The sequence below is a fragment of the Grammomys surdaster genome, unplaced genomic scaffold (assembly GCF_004785775.1).
Source record: "Grammomys surdaster isolate TR1022 unplaced genomic scaffold, NIH_TR_1.0 125901, whole genome shotgun sequence".
Classification (NCBI taxonomy): Eukaryota; Metazoa; Chordata; class Mammalia; order Rodentia; family Muridae; genus Grammomys; species Grammomys surdaster.
Window position 1 is genome coordinate 2481423 of NW_021620725.1, and position 23764 is coordinate 2505186.

General features: G+C 38.5%; 1 protein-coding gene and 1 pseudogene across 2 annotated transcripts in view; one reads left to right on the plus strand and one right to left on the minus strand.

Moving 5' to 3' along the window:
• Positions 1-23764, minus strand: part of Lsamp (limbic system associated membrane protein) — a 631942-nt gene that overhangs the window by 69901 nt on the left and 538277 nt on the right. The window lies entirely within an intron of this gene.
• LOC114608464 lies at positions 21795-22271 on the plus strand (annotated as a pseudogene).

The following is a 23764-nucleotide window of genomic DNA, read 5'->3' on the forward strand; positions in this document are numbered from 1 at the left end:
TTAACTTATTTTTGAGATTAAAATTTAATCATAACACTTCTTCCTTCTCTTTCCTCCCTTCAAAGCCTCCCTTATACCCATCTGTGCTTTTGATTCCCATACTCCTTTTGGTCTCTATTGTCACTAAATGATTTAGAGTGACTGTTGCCTAGATCAGATAGTCTTGTATACATTGCATACATTTCTGCCTTTTCAGTTAAACAGAGACTTATGAGGTAAGCACTGACGGGTTATTTGCCTGTAAGACCCCCAGGTAGTCATTATACAATCAATTCACTATCTGGGGTTGTCTGGGTGAGATGTGAGGAACCAGTGGTGAATATCCAGGTCATTTTCACTTTCATGGAGTGTCCATCTCAAGCTTGTATGTATGCGATTGACTTAAGTATCAGGTCTGACCTGTGCTAAGGACACAAGACATCCAGCATAAAAGGGAGATTTCACCTGGCTACTATGTGGGAAGGTATCATCTGATTAAAAAGTCGCTGACATTGAGATCTGAGAGATAAAGAGTTTGCTATTGAATAAGGACTTTTCAGCACACAGTAGACACTTTAACAAGAAAGACAAGATAAATTGTATTTAATAAGGCATTTTTTTTAGAAAAATATACATGTATATATACATATATATGGCTAATAAGATTATTATGAAAATGACTTGTGATAGTAGAGGTGTGGGAAGTTTTACATATATATATATGTATATATATATATATATACACACACACATATATACATATATACACATATACACATACATATATACATACACACACACACACATATATATATATATTCAGAAAAGATGTGTGTGTGTGTGTGTGTGTGTGTGTATTCAGAAAAGATAGAGGAGAATGATTTGGCCAGTGAGTGGATGGGAACAAACACTCTGCTACTTTCACACCAGATCATAACCTGTTTCAGAGTTCTTACAAAGAGGTGTTATCTTTGCTCCTTTGCAAAAGAGGAAGCCAGTTAAGTCACTTCAGCCTAACGTACAAATTTATGTCGTGTTCCTCGCCCCTTAAATAAGATTCATTCACACCTTCACATATCCCAGTGCTGAAAACTCTAATTGAGTGAGATATTAGAGGAGGGATTTGATAAGCTCTTATACATTTTATGGTCCCAGATGTGGTAGGTTATCAGAATTGCTGCCCTATAGCCCTGCCTCTATAAATAGAAACCTATTACTTCAGGGTACAGAATAATTAGACTAGCATCCCAAATATCCCTCTGTCTACATAGTAGATGCTCAATAAACGATGACTTTTTAATGATGAGTCTCAAGTGACTTGTCTTTGATAAGCCTCTGCTTTCAAGACTGAATATTCATTTGAGGGGGTCATTGCCAAGGTTAGAAACTGTGATCAAAGACTAAAAGTCAAACTTTTTCTTGTTGTTCTGACATACTTAACATCGTTTCCAGAGTTGTTGTTTTTTTTGTTTTGTTTTGTTTTACTTTGAAATCAAAAACCAAGCTTTCTGCCTGTGTTAAAGGAAGGCACAATCCCATTCTACAAAAAACAAACTTCTGAAAATATGTTTCTGTTTTTATATACAGATAAAAGTAACTAAAGTATAACCCTGGGTGGACTTTAAAAAACAACATTTTCCAGCTGAAGCTTAGAAACAATATCATAATGCAGTTAGAAGAGTGGCAGCTGGCTCATGGCATATTTATATAAAGGCAAAAATCCTTCCCTCACTTCCACAAACAGGTAATTGATATTTTCCCCTTTCATTTAAATTCTTAGAGCACGAAGGAAATCCCTTTCTGTTCCCAAATATAATGAGAGCTCTGTGCACAGGATTTGCCTTTGTAGCTAATATTTTATGCTAATCAGTCATATGGCTATCTCCATTTTAACATCCCTGCTGGTCCAGATCTTCTGCAGGAATTATCTACATTACCCCTGTAGAGGATTTCAAACTTAGTAATGCCTCAAGTTCCTCATTCACTTTGGCTAACATGAATTGCCCTGATAAAGAGAGCTAATTAATTTTTTTTTAAAGCAACAACTGATACCCACGGTTTGTTTATGGTTCATTAACACTACCTCGATGGGGTTTTCATCTCTTCCAGCAATTTACACACACCAGTCAGCCATACACATGAACTTACCAGCTAGTACCACCAAGACATAAGTGTGTGTTGGTTGTAATGTTGAGTGTAAGGGGGGAGCTGGTCAAGATTGCAAATGCTGCTGTTATAGAATGTGAGCCTCTGTTTTCTTTCTTACCTCTTTGCTCTGCTGACTTTTGTTGAAATCCTGCCACACATTCATCTTCTAGATGAAGACTTTCCTATCCTAACCACATCCATCCTACCCTGGCCTCTGGTTTTCTTTTTAACTCCACGGTGAAGCTACATGTGGGGGTAAATCCATGTTTGGATTCTGTAGCATCATGTATCTCCCTGGGTTCTGATTCCGAGAAGGAATGCAAGATTCTCCAACCATAGGGAGAGCAAGTTTAATGAATTTTTCTTCTTCCAGTTTTCCCTCATTAGGACTGTCCACATCATCTCCCCCTGCTCACCCTTCCATTCTGGAAGCTTTCCAGCAATAAGCAGAAGGAGGCAGTCGGAGAAAGGTTAGGCAAACACAACAATATTACTGGAATAAGTAACATATTGCTCATTAAACATTTAAAATCAACAGTTGCTGGCGAGATCTGCCAATATTTTGAGAAATGCCAGTTTTACTGCTAGGTGCCACTTGGCTTGAACTACTTAATTCATGATTTGTGAACTGACATCCAGAATAACAAAACCGTATTCCAGTTAGAATCTTGCCATCAAGAGGGAAGCTGAAATATCACAACACAAAGCTCCCTGTTTCCTCTCCTTCCTGCCTCCTTCCTTCCCACTCCTGTGCCTCTGCCTTCATTCCAGAAACAAATGGATGTGTTAAAACAGTGAAATGTGTTTGTAAAAGATAAATAGTTTATCTTAAATATACTGTTGTAGTGTCAAACCAAGTCTCAAATCCATGTACATATTTTATTCACAGACATAACATTTCAAAATGAGTAGACATTTTTTTCTTTTTCAAACATTTATACATGAATGCAATGCTCATAAAAAATAAAAACAGGATGACAATATAGCTCAGATCTCATCAGCATTACGTGCTGATCTCATCAGGAACACAAGCCCAGCATGTGCTATTTTGTTCCATAAAAGGCATCACTTTGTGACTGGTAACAGAGGGAAGTCTATGATTTTTTTAAAAATACATCTCTGCTGCCACAGATTTGTCCTGGTTAAGGATTCTAATTATTTGTGTATGTTCTTTCTATGAACTTCATCTAAGGACTTTTTGTTGTTGTTGTTCTTAAAAGCCTCAGTTACTGTGCCAGGTGCTGTTCTGTTTACAGGAGATGGCTGAGAAAATGAAGAAAATGTGGTTCCTGTCAGATGGACAGCTACTGGAGAGGTGCTTAGTAAAACAAAAGATGCTGGAGAGTCACTTAGTAAAACAAATGATGACATGCAGGGGTAGGCACTAGAATGGATGTTTTGATCTTCTACCCCTAACTCAGGATCTGAACTCAGTGGAAAAGGCTGTGTACCATCAGGTCAAGAATCCCATCTCCTTGACACATAGCAGAGGCGTGTTCTGCAGCACAGATGAAATGTATTTCAAATGCTGATGCTGAAATGAAAATTTGCATTACCCACAGGGTTAGAGAAAGGAAATACAGACATACAAGGGGGTTTCACAGGGGAGTAAGAATCTTAAGGCTTGTCCTCTGATATTTGAGTGTTTCTCAGCACGAGGAAGTCCAGACAGATGGACAGAAGTGGGAGAAAGAAGGATGCTGGAAGACACTTTGAAGTAAACCTTCTTCTACCCTTGGTAAAGAGATAGACCACTATTTTACAAAACCACAATGATGATGTATTTCAACTCTGACTATAAATATCATTAGTCAAGAGAGGCGCAAAGGAAGGCATCTGCTTCAGATGCAGTGAAACAAACAAAGACTTCTCTGATACTTTGAGACCATACTATCATAGAAGACTAAAGACGACAACAAAGCATGCGTTGCCAATTCCACACGTTGGGATTGTTTAGGCATGAACTTACATGTGTGGCAACTTAAAAGGTACTTTGTGAACTTGGTTGCCTTTGGTGAATTACGGTGTCAATTTGAGTAGTCCAGATTGTTTCTTCCAAAGACTTGCCACTTGTGCCATCTGCAAGGTGAATATATGCCTTACTCTGCAGTGCCCATGTCTTAACATTTTGATGAAAGTTACATGACAGCAAATTTATGATAGGCCCTACACTATCACTTTCATGCTTTGGGGCTGCTAGTTCATTCAACTTCACATCGTTATTACCAATCCTAGGGCTTACAGAGGACAAATTTTATGATCCAAGAAGTATATGTCCAGCCAAGCAGGTAAATGGACTCAGATTTATTATGAAGATTGTGCTACCTACCCTTTCTGTTGTCTAAGGTTCAGACCTCGATTGTGTGTATTTAACAAAACCAATGGAAATCATCAATTTGAACTTATTTAAGCCACTGGGTACTTGAACTATTGTAAATATAGAAAAGAAATATAAAGATAAACTCATACTTTATACTTCTAAATAATTTTAAAAAATGTTTCTTGTCACTAAAGGATTTATTACCTTCAGTTTGAAGAAACTGAAACTTTGAGTTTTATATGTTTATTTAGAGCTTGTACATCTTTAGTGGATCAATAATTAGTATGAACTTGGTATTAGAAGGTTTGATGAGAATATATGGTCATACACTCACCATTTAATAACACGTTTTAGGTGTCTATTATAATACTCTCCGCTAAGTATGGGTTATACTCGTAGAGGTTAGAGTTCTTGCTTTTCTGGTATCTATATCTCCTTGACGATGTTAAGACTAAATAGCAATTCTTAGAGAACTGGAACATGGCTCACTGGGTAGGTCACAAAGGAACCCTAGGATATGATGCTAAAAGCCATAGAACATGAGCTCCAGGTGCCACAGTGAGTCTTTCATTTCTAGTTTTTCATAAGAAAAAAATTATAGCAACTCCTATAATTACACTTAAAACCCTTAACTTCAAAAGCTCTGATGGTGGCAGTGCTGCCTGGGTATCTGTGATGTCTACAGTAGCCATTTCTATGTCACTAGTCTCTGGGCAGTATGATTGATCCAGGGGGAAAATGGCTGGGATAGACTAATAAGATTTCTTCCCTGCAAGTGTGGAATTTAAAAGGAGACTCAGGAATGAAATGAGTTTCTCTAATGGTATCATGCTACAGAGAAAAATCCCCGAACATTTCCTGCTCAAGAGTTGCCCTATTTTTGCCTCAACTAAGAATATTGTTCATTTTTTTCCCCTTCAAGTCTGTGATTTACTCTTGCACATTTCCAATAAGTTTTCTGCTTGGCCCTGTGTTAGGTCATTCAGTGTCTGTAGTTTGCAACCAAGGGACATTAACAGAGATAAATATTTGACAAGGAGCGTTTTCTTCTCTGATGGTTTTGAGAATAACTTTAATATCTCAGAGTCTCTGGTCACAGTTTTTACATTGATAAAGGACTGCAGTGAAAATAATGTGTTGGCTTACCAAAACTTTCACATATTTTTGGAAAAACTCAAAGCTAGGATTATAAGGAAAATTTATATAATCACTTATTAGCAGATGGAGAATATTTTAATTAGTTAGAAATCAGGTTGAGAGCTCATATCATAATGAAGTATATAATCATTTGAAATCCACTATAATAAATCAATGATCAGGGTGTCCTGCATACTATTTTCAATGAGATTCTGTCTTCCTTAATCTATGTCAATAGCCATCATTTGAACTACATACAGCATTTTATAGTCTTGTTAGTTGCAACTGGTTGCTTCATGTTTACCTGTGTTTAGGTAAAGACTTACACACAGACCATTATTCTTTTTACAGCCTGGACATTCTCAAAGACTTTTCTAGGATCAGTGAACAAATTTACTTCTGTCTCTTCTACCCACAGTATGGTGGTTTGTATAGAAGTGGCCCAGGCCTGGCTTTGTGGGGGTATCTATTTATTTCATTAATCTTTTTGGTAGCCTGTTAGCTGTGCCTTCTGTGGTATCAAACAGGCATATCAATCCTCAGCCCCGTAAGGGAACTGGGTATGGACCATTCCCTTTAAGGGTAAGGGAGTCCTTCCCCATATCTGTGGCAAAGTTTTTGTTGGTCTCGGTGGTGCCAGAGGCAGTCAGCACCAGATTTGCCATGAGCTTTCAGCTTTAGAGAGTTAAAACTGAACAAGGCACGATGGAGAGTATTTCAGGGGGACTCCTTCTGGGGGGGTACCATTCCCCCTCTTTTGTTTTTAAAGTTCCAATTTTTTAGAGTTCTTGTAAAATCAGGGCAGAAGCGCCAACAGTCGCTACTTCCACACTCAGAGAGTCATGAAGACCCTATTTAAAGAAATATAAATCTATATTAATAATCTTTTATCAAAGGACTGTTATAGCACAGCCGACAACTAATCAGACTATAATATATTGATTGGTAATAGCTTCTTCTACTTTTTGTGAGATTACTTCTTTTTTGTCAATTAATTGTTAAGGAAAATTAGGATTTACATCTCTCTTGAGATTACTAAACAGAGACTTAAATTCTTTTGTGGAGAGCTTAAAATAAGATCTTAGCCAATTAGTATATCCTAGAAACTTTTGAAAATAATTTAAAATAAGTAAACTCTCTCTCTCTTTTTTTTTAAGACCCTTTATCTGTTTTTTATTGGATATTCTACGTATTTACCTTTCAATGTTATCTCCTCTCCCATTCTCCCCCAAAACCCCTTATCCCATACCCCCTCCTCCTATTTTTATGAGGGTGTGCTCCAAACATCCTCCCAATCCCATCTCCCTGCTCTTGAATTCCCCAACACTAGGGGATCCAAACTTTCTTGGACCATGGCCCTCCACGTCCACTGATGTCTGACAAGGTCACCCTCAATTACCTATACAGGTGGAGACATGAGTCCCTCCCCTTTATGCTCTCTGGCTGGCAGTTTAGCCTTTGGGAGCTCTGGTTGAAACTTTTGATACTCCTTCTAGAAAGGACCAAAGCACCCACACTTTGGTCTTCCTTCTTCTTCTTGAGTTTCATGTGGTCTATACGTTGTGTCTTAGATATTGTGAGCTTTTGGGCTAATATCCACTATATATAACACTATATCAAAATTTACATCCAGGGAAGAGAAATCTCCCTGAGAATTCCCTTCCTTTTCCTTTCCAGGTAAAAATGAATCACCCGTGATGTCTGCTGTTAGAAGTTCTAATCCAGATGCTGGCCTCCGAATTTACACTACTCAGACCTTTGAAGGGCCACTGGCAAGAACATCAAACAGCTAGAGACTGACATCACTAATCTGTAGAAATCCCTCGTTTCGCTGTCTGAAGAGACCTCCTAAAATCGCAAAGATCCTTATGGGACTTGATTTACTCTATTACAATAGAAAAGGCTGTGTACAGCTCTTGACTGTGTACAGCCCTTAAAGAAGAAGGTTGCCTTTACATAGACAAGACAAGGAGGGTTAAAGAGAGCATGAAACAGGTAGTGAAGGCCCTAAGAAAAATCAGAGAGAGAAAGAAAGATGAGGGCTGGTACATGAATTGGTTTTCAGCCTCTCCATGGTTGTCAACGCTACTTCCTTCCATCTTGGGACCATTATTTGGGTTCTTTTTGCTTATTTCTGCTGGTCCCTGGCCCTCAAATAGGCTGACTCAAGATGAGGTTGTTACTTTATACAGGGTGTTCCCAAAACCCATCTCCACTCAACCTAAAAGAGGGGACTTTCGCCTCTAGACCAAGCAGAGAGGGGCCACCCAGAACCCCCTCTGACTGGCGATCTGAATTCTTGCTTAGGCTGCGAGGCTAAGCACTGCAAGGGAATATAAGTAAAAGTTAAAAATATATCTCTGGGTTCTCTGAGGGACAAGCCTGACTGCATAGGGGTTGATGTCAAAAGTATCCCCTCTCCAGGAAAAAGACATCAGGACGGGTATGGCCCTCATGCCTCACTGGACAATGACAGGGGGACCAGAGCCACTACAAGGTCCCCTTCAATTACTGGAGGTCAGGCCTCTATCCCCGCCTTTGCAAGATTAGAATCGCCACAGCCCTTCTATACTTAGAGAAGGGAGGAGATGCCAGGGGCAGCCCTGATTACACACTGAAGGTCTAAAATCAGCCATAGGCCTAAAATCAGCAATAGGCCTGTCATACATGTATACTAACACCAAGTCTTGGGTCTCAGTGGAAAAACATTGAAACAGATGGCTATAAGCTATTGTAAACAGGCAGCTTTTGTGGAAATTTACCAGCCCGAGTAGTCATAGACCTTGTAAATAGGTAGCCTTGGCAGACAATACCAACTTAGATAAGGACAAGTGAGTCATAGGCAGAGTCATAGTGACCTGTCCCCTGAACCTTCACCCAGCTGATACCCTGTTCTGAAAGATATCTGTATTCCCCCTGAACACCCACACTCCAGTGTCATTCCCTTCCCCACATCCTGCCTTTCTGTGTTTATAACCCCTGTGTGAATGAATTACGATTTGAGAAAAAATAAATAGATTATTTAAAAAAAAAAGAAGTGGCCCAGGTAGCCTATTAGGAAGTGGCACTATTAGGGGCCATGGCTTTGTTGGAGCAAGTGTGGCTTTGTTAGAAATGGTACATCACTATGTTGTGGCTTTTCAGGTCTCAGAAGCTCATGCCATTCACTTCCTGCTGCCTGTCAGTTGTGATATTGAACTCTCAGCTTCTTTTCCAGCACCATGGTTGCCTACACACCACCATGCTTCCTGCCATGATGATAATGGATTAAACCTCTGAAACTTTAAGCCAGCTCCAATGAAATGTTTTCCTTTCTATGAGTTGCCTTGGTTTTGGTGTCTCTTCACAGCAATAAGACCCTAACTAAGAGTCATGCATAACTGAGTGATGCTTGTCTGTTTTATATTTTCAAGTATTCTTTGTGTTGATGATTATTGTGTTCTTCTGAATTCTTTAGGGATATGCTTTCATGTATTGAGCTAATAGTTTTTCTAACCAAGGTCTCAGTGGCCTCAATTTATTCAGTTACCTATGAGTCTTGCAACCTTTACTCTTCAAGTAGGAACTCCATTAAGAGAAAATATTTTTCTATTCTTTTAGTGGTTGAGTTTTTGGACTTTTCATTGTTTAATTGCTTTCTATTTAATTGTGGCTTCTGGAATAGAACCAATTGAGTCCAACAGGATATGTATAGTACATTGGTTATTACTCACTGCCATTAGAAGAAACTGGAAGACAATGTGAACTTGGTGTAGATCCAGGCTGGATGATACTTATCCTTTCATTGAGTGAGAAATGGAAGTGTTACCATGGTAGATACCTCATCCCAGAACGATTACTTTTCCAGAAGGACATGCCTGTTTCTCTGTGTTCTAACAGTGAATACAGTTTATATTTTCACCTTCTCTAGATAACATTGTTTTTTTTTTTTATTATGAGAGTCATGAAATTCAAAAATTCCTGCTTGGTTACACTTTCTCTGTTTTCTGTTCTCAAGGGATTGTTCGATGATACGTTTCAGGTTAAGGACAGGACAGCTCTTCAGCACTGTTGTGATCCAGAGCTCTTCAGTGCACAGGATGAGGATTTCCTTAAGGCTATATTTTTAGTACTTTCTTCACTCCTCTCTCACTTCATTTCTTCTTAGAATTTTTTCTGAGCAACATTTCTGTACAAGTCACACAAAACTCAATACTTGTCTCCAGCTCTGTGAACAAATGAATTAGACTTATGAAGATTACCCAATTTACACTGGGTATTAAATAAGAGAAGAACTTATACCTTTGATAGTAAGCTACCACCCCTTCTTCCAAGGACTCGAGATTATTCTTCATTATGGATTTCTCCAAATACATTTTTACCGAGTAATTGTTGAATGGTTGATAGCATTTTTACATTCACAATTTCCGCTTTTACCAAATCTACATATTCTTAATATACTGAAGAGCCATTCTCCCCCTAAAAGGTTAGTTAGGTAATAAAGTTTCTATTAACATTCTTGTTTGAAATGGTATGAGAGCGTTTGCTGTTAATAGCATGACATTTAGCATTTTCATAAACAGAATAATTAATACCCAAGAATGTATATTTTGAAATATGTATTTCTGTGAATCGCACTGATATAAAGTTGTTATTGTATTATGAAGTAGTAAGTGAATTGATGCCAAGGAAATCCTCTGGTAGCTTCTCACTCTTGTCCCTCCCCCACTTTTATTATTGTACTTCCAACCCCATTGTTTGACCCCAATTTTTGATCGTAATATTCCTATTCTACTGAGCTTAGTTCATACTGACTGAACTTAGCTTACCCTTTAGTTTTCTTAAATTTTCTTTTCATGTGTGTGATGACTAAAAATAATAATTTGTGCAAGGAGAATGAATCAGATAGACTGAAAACAGGGAAAAGCAGAGGTTAACTCTGGGATGCTTGATTTCAAAGCATTATTTATACAGTTTTATGATCTCTAGAACCTTTATTTCTACCAGTTGCTTCCAGAAACCAGGAGGCAACTGGCAAGGTCATGAAGATACATTGGTTAGGTAAAAGACTGTGAAGCTGAGGTCTAGTGGTCCATATCTGGGTTAGAAACCCAAGCAAATCACAGACATAAACAGTGGGAAGATAAGAAGGGAAAGAATAGAAAAAAGATGAATGGAAGAAATCAGTGAGAACAAAGGATGACAATCAATGGTAGTGGATAGTAGAGGAGGAGCAGTTGTCACACAAGCCTGGTGACCAGCGCTCAATATCTAAAAAATCTTGTAAAGGTAGAAAGTGAGAATCAACTTCAGAAAGTTGGCCTCTGTGCTCCACACAGTAGCCATGTGCCCCACCCCTCAAATCAGGCATACAACAAAAATGATGAATAAAATTACATATATATGTATGTATATGTGTATATATCTCTACATACAAAGGAACTCTCTCATGGCAAAATGTAGATGCATTTCGGTAAGCCATCTTGGGATGGCTCTCTTCCTTGTGATGTGAATGTACTTTGATAGAGATACATGGTTGGTATGTACCAGTAGTGATCAGACTGAATGTGTGTGTTCTCTATGAACTGCAAAGGTTGGGAACAGCAGTGGGGCTGCCGTATAGATAATGTAAGCAATATTTATTGATATTGTGTATAAGGAAGTCAGTTTCAAAGTACAGTGGATGTGCAAGCAAGTGCTGCATCTGCCTCTAGGGCTTTATATAAATATTATATCTAAATCCAGTGTGGGTCAGTCATCCTCAATGCTATTTAAAATTATTTGAAAATTTCAGTCATGAATTTTGATATGTGCCTCCATTTTTCTTTTTTAATCCCCCACCCATGGAACCCCTTCTTTCTAGAAACTTCACTTCCTATTTTTATGTTGTTGGTGGTTTTTTTGTTTTGTTGTTGTTGTTGTTGTTGTTGTTGTTGTTTGTGGCCATTGAATATAACTAGAATTGCTTGTGTAAGCAACAGGGTGGTCATTTACTGGGTCATGGGCAAATGCTTATTCACTATTACAGTTGCCTTTCATACAAAGGAATGGTAGGGAATATAACATAAGTTAAAAGAAATACAAGAAAAGGAGAAGAAATGAGGATTTGCACAATGGTCAAAGGTAAAATTTATTTTTAAGGTTCATAGTAGAAGAGAATAGACTTGAGTGTAATAATGTAAATGAGGAAGCTAGCTCTAATAAGTCCAAATGGCTGACAGACTCGGCTAATTTCTTAAAATTTGCTTAATAATTATAATTACTGTCAGATTATGATATAATTAAGATCTTGAAAGAGCAGCCCAGAAAACCAGAGAATGTAGTAATTATAAAATCTGGACACTAACAAGAAAGTGATTCTGGATCTATGATTCCCACAACTGACTAGACAGTAGGATGCCCCACTGACCCAATTTGATCTTTGCAGAGGTGTGAAGAAAAGAAAGAGCTCTATGAAGATCTCAAAGAAGTAGTAACAGTGGGCAGATGGAATTAATTGTAATAATGGGTAAAGGGAGTGCTTGGCAGGCTGGATGAGGCATTTTTAAGAAGGAGCATGTCTTTAGAGAAATCGTCATCAAGCTAACAGGAAGCAATAATACCTTAACCAGTGATGCAAGTTTTGGTAGCTTTTTTAGTGAAAAGAATTACAAGTAAATAGAAAGCAACATACAGCAACTGACAAGGTTTAGCTTCAATAAATATCCAAGAGATGTTAAAATAATAATCCAATCTGAAGCTAATACTATTAGTTTAGCAAGTCATAAAGACTGGCCACCTACTTCTGAACTTGTCTGTGGAGGCCATTATAACTTTCTCAGTGTATGAGAAATGAATCTGAAGATGCTGGAGACGGCACTGAATTTAAAGATGTTTTCAGATGCCAATGAAGAGAAAATAATGCAAAAGATGGAAACATATTTGCAAATGTGAGTGGAAAAGATGTAAAATAATGTTGAGCTTGGAAAAAATGACATGCTTTAGCATGAGATAAAACAATCTCTAGATGCCTATATTCACTAAAAATGCAAATGTAAGAGACTAAACCATACTGAAAACAGACAAGCATAAATGATGATAAGAAACACAGCTATATTATTTTAAAAAGATTTTTACATCTATATATTTATTTGGGGGAAGAGGCAGGACACATTTGTCATATAATACATGTGTAGGTCAGAGGACAACAGGTTGGAGTTTGCTGTTTTTTTTACCATGCCAGTTTGAGGGATTGTAATATGTCAACCAAGACTGACGGCAAGCACCTTTATCTGCTAAGTCATCTCACAGGACCATAGCTATCTTTTGCAAAGAGAGAAAATGACTTGACACTAGTATGTGCAAAACACTAAGCAAGACACTGACAGAAGTGAAGATATCATATATTTTAAAATATTGTCTTGTGAGAGTAAAAATTAAAACAATTTGGCAAAGACCTCTGGACGGCTTACTGAGCTTGCTGAGAATAGCCATAATAAAAATATCAAGCCCCTCTAGGGACAAGGTGACCAAAAATGTAGAAACAACCAAAGACATATCTTGACCAATCTAAACATGCCCAAGTGATTAATGGGCCACCTTGTGTTTATCCTAGAAGGTATGAGGTTTCATGGTCAAAAATACTGGGCCATCCACCCTGTCAAAATGATTGCTTACGCAAAGTGCTGATGTTTGAAATATCCAATTATATGTAACCGTGTCAGAATTTCCCGCTTTCCCCTTCCCCCCTTACACTGTTCCCTACAAAAGTCCCAAACTTTCTGGGGTCTTCGTCGATTCTCTCCCCTGTGTGGGATGCGTTTAGATCCGAGGGCCCTTGTTAGTAAACCGCCTTTTGGTATTTGTATCAAGTCAGTCTCTCGTGTCTCCTTGGGTGCGCGCTGATCGGGACTTGAGTTGGGGGTCCTCTTTGGGGGTCCTTAGAGTCTCATTTATTAAAATTGAGAAACTTTGTAGAAGAGTAAAAATCTGTAAGAATTGTGCAGATTCAGCAAATATTTAAATTTGACGCTTACAGTGTGTAACACAACATTCTTGGTGTCTAAGAAGAAAGATTACAGAATTTGCACTTGTCTGTTACTATCTTTCAGTGTTTTTTTCTTCTTTCAGATAGATTTAAACACACAACAGAACCTAGTTTGTGTTCAATACTTTAAGACTTGTGGATACATATTCTGGTTAGCCTTTTGACAACTTGACACAAGCCAGAGTCATCTGAGAAGAGGTTATCTCAATTGAGAAAATGTTTCCATCATACTAGCCCATAGCCAGAATATTTTCTTGATTGATGATTGATAGGAATGATCCAGCTTATTGTGGGCAGTACCATTCCTGGGAAGGTGGTCTTAGTCTTAGAAATATGTGTGTGTGTGTGTGTGTGTGTGTGTGTGTGTGTGTGTGTGTGTGTGTAACCTGAATAAGATAGAGTGAGCAAGCCAGTAAGCATTGTTGATTCATGTACTTCAGTTTCTGCCTCCAGCTTCCTTCCTTGAGTTCCTTCTCTGACCTCCCTTCATTTCTCAGTTCCTTTCTATGTTTTATAATACTCTCAGAGTTTCCAATGCTTCATAAAAGCTAAGATGCTAGAGGGGGAAATCTACATTTTCCAAAGGTTATATTAACTAGTGAAACTACCAAAAGAGATAGATTTAAAATGACAGGTTTAAAAGTAGCTCTAGTCTTGGGCATCTGGGCAGAATCTAAAATGCAATGATGATACAACCAGAAGTGATCAGTTTGGAGAATAAACAGATGGGTGTAATATCTATCATCATTATTTATCTGAGGTTATATCGCCCCCCCACACACAACAAAAAGTTCACTGGAAACAACTTAGAAAACCAAGGCCTTCATTAGAACAAAGGATTTCTCAGTCCACAGCTTCCAGAGACTACCAAGATCCCTTGTGATGCTAGAGGTCTTGCACACTTTGCTGTCCTCTCATTTCAACAGCTAGGTATCCAGCATATGAGTTCTCCAAGCATCCTACAAAGGGAAACTCTGGGTCATCTACAATAGGACTTTGTACTGATATGGGTTTTAATGTAAAAAATAGTTTAGGTGTTTGACAAATACTTCTTTCTTTTTCAGGAATAGACTCACACATAAAAATGTTTCAATAGCCATGTGACCATCTCTGACCCTCCTCATATTAATGTATTTGAACTAAACATAGCATCATGCAAATATTCATATTCAAACATCCATGCTAAATTTCTACATGTACTTAATTGTGCAAAAATTAACATTTACCACTGGACTGATGGACCCAGTGTTGAATGAACATCAGTCATTTAAACAACAATATACACCACTTGAAATCAGAAGAAAGAACGATGCCATTTGTCAGAAAGTGCGGTTCAGAAACTCAAGCCTAAATTCTTCCCTTTTCTCCTTTGGATTAAAATATTGATAATATATTTTTTATGCCTTGATTTTTCTGAAACAAACCCCTTCATACTATGCTTCATTGTGACCTTTAGTGTTCATAGCTAACACAGTCCTAATCTCTCTTACAATGGCTGTCAGAAGCCAAGTGGAATCATGGAGCTGGCTGCATAGATTAAAGCTACACTTTCATAAACTCACTTCCTTGTGGCTTACAGTGATATAGAGCAATTTTTCCAACTATAGGTATCATTTGAAGGTTAACAATATTCTAACTTTTCTCCCATAGTTTGGAAATCACAAGCCATTCTTAAATAAGGAGACAAATGTCACTGTTCAAATGGTTGAGTGTTTCATCACTGTCTGTGTAAATAAAGTTCAGCAATAATGTCCCCTTGAATAAATACGTTTTGCTTTAATTATTTAAAAAAAATCCATTCTCGTGTGACAGAAGCATAATATAAAATGTCATGCCAGCATCAGCAAAAATTAACATATCAGGGATTTTATATGTTCTTGATATTAGAACAACAGGTTTTCTTTGAACCACCTTGACCTTAAAACATAGCACACAGGAATAGTCTACAGAAATGAGAATAACCTTCATAAAAACTCAAATAATTTTTTATCAAGTTGTCAGCAAATTCAATTAGGTTTTAAGTCACTCTTAATACTTTCTAATATTAAATATATTGCAATGGGGCTGATTGATGACCAAAGTAGTGAGGTATGGGAGTTACTTTCCTATTTCCCACTAATATATTGGTTGTATAGTTTTATTATGTTTCATACTTATGCAAACATTGAAAGCGTAAGACTAGCCTGTGACGATTACCTCAGAGTAAAAAAGCAGAGATGGACTTTTGTTTAATACATAGCAAAATATGTTCAGCTCATGTTAAATTTACTGCATCATGCTCAATAAAATGATGGCACACTCTCATAAGAGTCTCCTGATCATGATTTTATTTAATGTAGAAGTTACTGTTTTAGTTTCACATTAAGTAGAGCAACTATATTAAATGAATTTATCTACATACATTTGATCAATCTCATAATCTATGGATAATTTTTAATAGTGGGAATTTGCATGGGTTAATTATTTTATGAAGTGCTTTCTGTTTTTTTTTTATTTTACAGTGATGGGCAGGTAAGACATTACTCTTATTAAATGAACTGACAATTCAACAGTGTTTGGTATCTATACATAGACATGCTATATGTGTCTATATCTGTCTGCACATAGATGGTTCTATATATATGATACACATGATATTGATGTATATGTGTGTGATGGGTATATGTACTAGGATTGACATATATCATTAATGTTTTAAATGATAGTGTGGTGGAAAATGGTCAGGATTTCAAAGCAAGTCATTTAGGGAAGATGTATGTGTTCACTAATCTTATTTGTGAATCACAAGATTACTTTGCCTGGATCCAGTAAGGATACTATGTTTGCAGACCACAGAGCAAAGTAGTCATTGCTATTTCTATAGCAATAACTCTATAGCATTTTCTTTTCAATCTAAAATATTAGCCTACTTAATAAATGGTAATGACAGTCACAACGTCCATATCTCAAGGCTTTTCACATCTCATGGGGTGGGGGGATAACTGTGGCACCCAAGAATATGTATCAGGACTTTCTAGTGTTATTTTTCTGTACAGTTGTAACCATCTAAAGAAAGGGGTTGCAGTGAGATAAAACCAGACTGACTGGCTTTCTTCGTTATTTCTGAAAACTGTATCTTAGTGGAAAAGACAACTCAGGCTCATGGTTCATAAGCTGACTTTATGAAACTAAAAGAACATCAGGTCAGATTGGAAATTAGAGTGGTGGCTACTAGGGATTTTGCTCTATTAAAGACTTTCCACACATCCTTACTGAGATTGGAAAAGATAAACATGAAATACATAACCAGTGCTCTTAATTAATAAGCCCTGAATGCTTCATTATTACTCTTTTTCCTCCAGTGCTGTAACTTTATTCATAGAGTCCTAATGCATGTCAGCTCAGCCTGCCAGACTCCTTCCATTTGCCATAAGAAGGACACTTCAGCTACTGAATTCCAGGTTGCAGCCTATATGTATGTTAAACTTACTGCCCATGTACTGATGTGCAGTGACGAGCACAGAGCCGATCTTGTCTATATCAGCCAAGACATAGCTAGCTTGCAAATCTGTGAATAAGACATGTTGATGAAAGCTCACAGTTTGGGAGAACACAGTTACCACGTGGTAATGGATGACAGATACATATGTGACACCTGAGTTACCAGTAGCAATCAGTGGCTAAGTTGCCATCACATTTTTTTTTTCTTTAAAAACAAAAATCTATTCTTTGACAGATTTAGACAGATACATAATACCATTTGCTCATATACAGTTACTACCCTCTTTTATTTTCCTCTCACTGCTTCTGGACTCTTTCCAACAGTTTTCCCTCCTGCATTCCAAGGTGTGCGTGTGCGTGTGCGTGTGTGTGATTGGGTTCAATTAGGATTCTTTACATTAGCATGGGATGGGTGAGGAGTGTTATCTACTGAAATTTACCTTATTGATCAGTGACTACATTTCAAGAGAAAGTGACTCCCAACTAACCTGGACACGTTGGGGTTCCCAGAGTCTGAACCACCAACCAAAGTTCATACACAGGCTGGACTTAGGCTACCCTGCCATATGTGGCAGATGTGTAGCTTGGTTTTCATGTGCTCCCCCAACAACTAGAGTGGAGTGTAGGACCTTAATAGGTTGATTTGGTCTCTGGTAGAGCACTGGCTTTGAGATAGCTGGAGACCCAACAGGTGTCCATTGCCCGGGTAGGGACAGCAGATATCTCACCACGATCCCAATTCCAGACTCGACATGCTGTCTACGATCTCCATTTGATCTGCGCCTTGCAATCACGTAGGGCTACAGGTAGAGGGCATGACTACCGGCTTCAGCTTCAAGAGATTTCCATATTAATGAGTTACCTAAAGGCCAGAGGGCGTGGCTAATTAAGTTATTCCCTCCCAGATCTTTCCTTCTCCTCCTCCCTATTTAAGCCAGCCCCCCACTGGCTTAAACTGGGGGATGCACATCCAGATTCAACTACCATCCGTCATGCCAATAAAGCCGTTTTGGAAACCCATGGACTTTCTTGGGTTATTGGGGCCTGCAGACTTGTGGCCGTAGTTAAGGACGTCCCTGCATTCTGGCCACCAGTTCCCACAGCGGAGGCTGTCCTTGACTCTGTTGTCTGCCTGTGGATCCTGTTCCCTTAACTGTCCTGCCTTGTCCAGCCTCATTGAGAGAGGATGTGCCCAGACTTGCAGTGGCTAGATGTGTTACAGTGTATTGGTGCTCTGGAGTGGGTCCCCTTCTCAGAGAAGGGGAAGGAGGTATAGGGAACTATGGGGGCAACTGGAAAAGCGGGGTCCTATGATTGGGATGTAAAATGAATAAATAAACTAATTAGTGGGAAAAAGAAAATGACTCCTCTCCCCATAGCCATTTACTACAGATGAATCCTCAGAGAAGGATGGGCTCTCCAAAGGCCCTCCCCCTTCCACTGACATTTTCAAAAGGGAAAGTCAGGTCATTTGATTGAACTTAGGCTAAAAACTGATACACAAGCAAGCAAAGGCTTGTAGTTCCACATGCTCACTGAGGAAACATACATATGTGTGAGAGTGCCTATGTAGCTACTTAAAAACACAATCGTATTGATTGAGAAAGTAGCACAAAAATCATTATTCTATTATCTTCTCATAAGTCGTGCAATACCACAGCAAGATATAAAAAGTAAAAGCTCTTAAGTGCAATTAATTGTCTTGCCATCGACATGACAGTAGTAAGAGCCCTTTCTCTTCATACATTATTGTTTATCTATCTCCTTCTCTGGCCCTTAGGGCTATTTCTATTTCCATCTATTTTAAAACCTAGCTTTTGTTTAGAATATAGTCAATTACCTCTGGAATGCTTTGGTGCTACTCTGTAACACATCTGACCCAGCAACATCCTTTGTCCTCTGAAATACATCTGTTCTGTTGCTTGGAGTTGGAAGTTTCTTGATTTTTTTAACTTCTAATCAACATCTTCTAAACATATTTGAAAAGACAATAGGGAAATGTATTCAAACTGACTTTAGTATACTCTGGAGTACTCCCTGCGATTTCTCTGATAACCAGACCTCACCACTGACTGGCTGGTGTACAGAAGTTCAAAGCCTTTCTTAATGGTGTCTTTTAAAAAAAAAATCCACATAAAAATGCATGGGTTGGACAGATCCCAGCCTGTTTCAATTTCTCCCTAGTTCTTTCCCCCTCTAGCACCCTGATCTCAGCCCATCTGGACATGGGGTAAGTGTAGAATGTCAAAGAGAGGGTTGAGATTACATAGGTTGGAAGTTTATTCTAAATCTGTGACCAAAAGAAATAGATTGTGAAAGAGAAAAAACTTGTGCCTTTTACCAGCCTTCTGGATCCTAAAAGTCTTAGTTCCACAAAAGGCTAGATAAGGAAAACAGACCATAAGGAATAGATGAGGAGCGAAGAAAGGCATCAAAGCTGCACCATGGCTTTTTTACTCTAGAGATGCTGACTCCCATGAGAATTCTCCTAGCCCTTAAATCAGTGGTTTTCAAGCTTCCTAATCCTGTGACCTTTTAATACAGTTCTTCATGTTGTGGTGGCCCCCAACCACAAAAACTTTTTCATTGTTGTTGAGAACTACTGCCTTAAATATTCTCTCACCTTGCCTGTTCCAGAACAGTAGGAACTTAGGGGCTCTTTCATACTTCTTCTGGACATAGCAGGGTGAAATGGAAAGCATGAGCCTAGAATAGGCAAGGGTTGTATGTATGTCAAAAAAACCTGAATTGCAATTAGCCATCAGCAGCACTATTAATTAAATGCAAAATTTGGAATTAAATGTAAAAATTAGAAGTGAAAGATCTACATACTATAAATATACCTAATTTGGGGTGTTACAATTGGTGAATTTGCATAGTTCTATATGCTTGTGGGCATAAGTGTGCATACTGCACAATGAAACTTCAATTCTGAAGTTCAAAATTGAGCTATAGTTTAAGTAAAGGCTTCAGAATTTAATATCAAGTCAAATTATAAGGTCTATTGGTAGTTTTTTTTTTTATTTCTTTTTTTGAACATGAAATGCTTTTTTATAGCATGTTTTACAAGGGGAGGGGGTAAGAGGGTCCAGGTGGTGGAAAAGTACAAAATCTTCTTGGCCTGTGCCTTGAAACATGTCATGGTCTATATGGTACACTGCCTTGAATTATGATCTACCTGCAGTTCTTCAGAAGATATGGTACACTGCTTGAGTTATGGTCTCCCTGCTATTCTTAAGAAGACATGGTACTCTGCTTTGAGTCTATCTGCAGTTGCTAAGCAGGATCTTGCAGTTGCCAAGCTTCAGAGGACATTGTGCAGGTGGGGAAAGGTAGGGGGTAAGGGTAAGGGCGAGGGTCCTGGCTTCTGGCATCTCCCCCTTCTCTGTTTAGTTAGAGAAGGCGTCTTATGATCAATCCCAACTATGTGAGTTTTGAATTTGGATGTCTAATTATGGGGGGTCTTAGACAAGTTCACAACCCCAAAACACTGATGTGAGACGAGTCACATCGATGGTCGAAGGCTTTAGGCTGTCGACGATGGGCAACGTCAAGGGACTCTGATGTGGGTGAAAGGAGGGTGAGAGCCCTGTCTTAGGCCATGTAGGCTGCACCCACTCCCAGCACCACGCACTCCTTTTCGGCTGCATTGGGTGGGCTATTGGTAGTTTTAATGTAGGCAAACTTGGTATTTCTAAATGAATAGGTCACTGTATTAAATCTCAGAGGACTCGGTTTTCAGCATGCTGCTTTAGTTCCTACTTAGATTTAACCTATACATGGAAAATGGGGCATTGCCCTATCAATGAAATGGCTTTAGTAAAATTTACAGAAAAAAAATGGGCAATGGCCTTTGAGATTAATATTCTCTAACTCCATGATGGTCTTGTAAGAATAATTTACTTCCTTACTATACTGGAGCTCCATAAGCAATATGGCCCTGGTAATTCTGTTTTGGCATGTGTACCAGATTGCTGCCTAAGACACACTTCTAAAAAATGAACCCTTAGGAAGGAAAACCTTTGCATAAGCTGCCATTACTACTAACGCAATGTTGCAAACATACAAATCATAGGCACAGTGGAAGGGATGATTTTAAGCACTCCCTCAGAGCTGGCAGGCACATTTTCCGTCACATCTCTCACATTTGTTATTGTTTGCAGGCTCAGTGCTCACCTAGCACTTGTTTATGTAAGCAAATAAAAAGCCCAATAAACAATATATCCCTTCATCCTCTACAGCAGTAAACTTTCATTTTAATGAGATTTAGATTCAGTGTGGCAATTTTGATATCTCCTCATGTTGTTTAAAATAAGATTCTACCTGCATTCCTAAATCTCACAAAACATCCATAGCTCTAAATATGGGCTCAATGCAGAAAATGTTAAGGATATCTCTAGGATAGTTTGTAAACTAGTTCTTAAGCTTGTGAATAAGGTACTGGAACATTAACCAACTAAAATCATAAGCAACTTAACAGACAGTACTTATATAGCTATATAGCAATTTGGCAAGAGAGATGCTCTCAAAATTGTCTACAAAGCAATAAGAGCATTAATAGTTCAGGTTAAGTATCTCCCTCAAATGCCAGGAGTTTGGGATAAAGAAACTTTATGCTTTCACTTTACAAGTTAAGGGTACAATGGTCGTCCGCTCAAGACCTTGCGTGGTGAATAAGGAAGCCGGGAGTGGGCCTAGCCTTCCTTTTCTCAAGCTGCCGGGAAGATGGCGGACATTCAGACGGAGCATGCTTACCAAAAGCAGCCTACAATCTTTCAAAACAAGAAGCGTGTTTTGCTGGGAGAAACTGGCAAGTAAAAACTCCCTCAGTACTACAAAAACATCGGTCTAGGATTCAAGACGCCCAAAGAGGCCATCGAGGGCACCTACATAGACAAGAAATGCCCCTTCACCGGCAATGTCTCCATCCGAGGTCGGATCCTGTCTGGTGTCGTGACAAAGATGAAGATGCAAAGGACCATTGTCATCCGCCGGGACTATCTCCATTACATCCGAAAATACAATCGCTTTGAGAAGCGTCACAAGAACATGTCTGTGCACCTGTCCCCCTGCTTCAGGGATGTACAGATCGGCGACATTGTCACCGTTGGAGAGTGCAGGCCCCTGAGCAAGACTGTACTATTCAATGTGCTCAAGGTCACCAAGGCTGCTGGGACCAAGAAGCAGTTTCAGAAGTTCTAAGGGGACTCTGGCCAATGCCCTAGAACAAATAAAGTTACTTTCCAACTAAAAAAAAAAAAAGGGTACAATGGTCTCGCACTGGATGGGGAGTGAACTCACATTAGGCGAGAACTTTTCATGAAGGCCTCTCACTTCCTGTCTTTTATCTCTTCTCTGATTTTCCAAGCCATATCTTCTTCTACCTCTTTTCTGTTTAAAATTTCATTTGTGTCTGACTTTTTATTTCAAGAAAATAAAATAGAGAAACAATGAAAAACTAATCCTCAGGAAAAGCTCTGGCTATCACCCAGTCCCCACATACTCACAGGTTAGTAATAGTTAAGGTTCTAATTACATCACTCCACAAGGGCATCCACTGGGAAGGCATTCTGCATACCTTAAGTGCAGCCCTGTACTCACAAAAGGTCAAGTAGCCTCAGCCCTTTACTTATTTTTAATGATAGGAATGAGTGCCAGGTTTACAGAGATACTAAGCTCCCCAGAAGCCTACCATAAGGTAACCCAGCTCATATTCTGTAAAAACATCATTTTTTTTTAAAATGTGTGCCTTGAAATGAAAGAGTTTATGAGAGGCACAGTTATAGATGAAGTGGGCATTTTGAAGGTAGAAGGGACATATCCACTATGAAAAAAAAATTCAACATCTGGAACTTCTGTATATATTCCTATCACAATAGCATAGCATTAATGATTCTTGCTTGTGATGTGTGCAGTGTAGACTGGCAACTAGAGACAGATATCCAATAGCAAAGACATGGTGGCAGGAAAGGTGTCAATATTCCCCCTGACCTAAGCACTAAGACATCAGTAAAATTTCTGGATGCTTCCTGACATTGGGCATGCACCTATATGGTTTGTAATCTTGTGTAATTCTATTCTAGTAATTCAATAGACACTTAGATGGCCCTAGACATTGGAGCTTTCTCTGTTTGTGTTTCCCCTCCCTGCTGCTGTAAGAGCAAATATGGGTTGGCAAAAAAAAAAAAAAAAAAAAACAGGAAGAACATCCCTAGAAAGTGCTAGTCCTAAATCCTCACAATTAGAACAGTTCTAAGCCAGGGGCTTCCTCCCCTTTCCTACATATAAGTCATCGCAGAGGTTGCCATTTGGTCAGCCATCCCAAGCATCCCCTATGATTGAATGTCAATATGTTTTTATAGTTGTTACATAGCAATCTAATAAAGTTTAAACTTTAGTGTCCCTTCCTTGTTGTTGCCCCCTTTTAAGATCCTAAAGGAGGCGTTAGTTAGTTGTTTGGTCATATATTTAATAAAACAATGCAAAATCTCTTACACATGTTATTTTCATGAAGCTAGATGTGAAACTTATTGCCTTATTCATGGAATATTTAAATATCTTGTCAGATTTACACAAAACATGAAAGTCAACCAAGATAACTCTTGATTTCCTATTTCAATGAGATAAGTGACCACATTGTATCAAGTCAAAAAATATTTCAGAATAGTCTTTGTGCAAGAACATTTTAAGTTCTC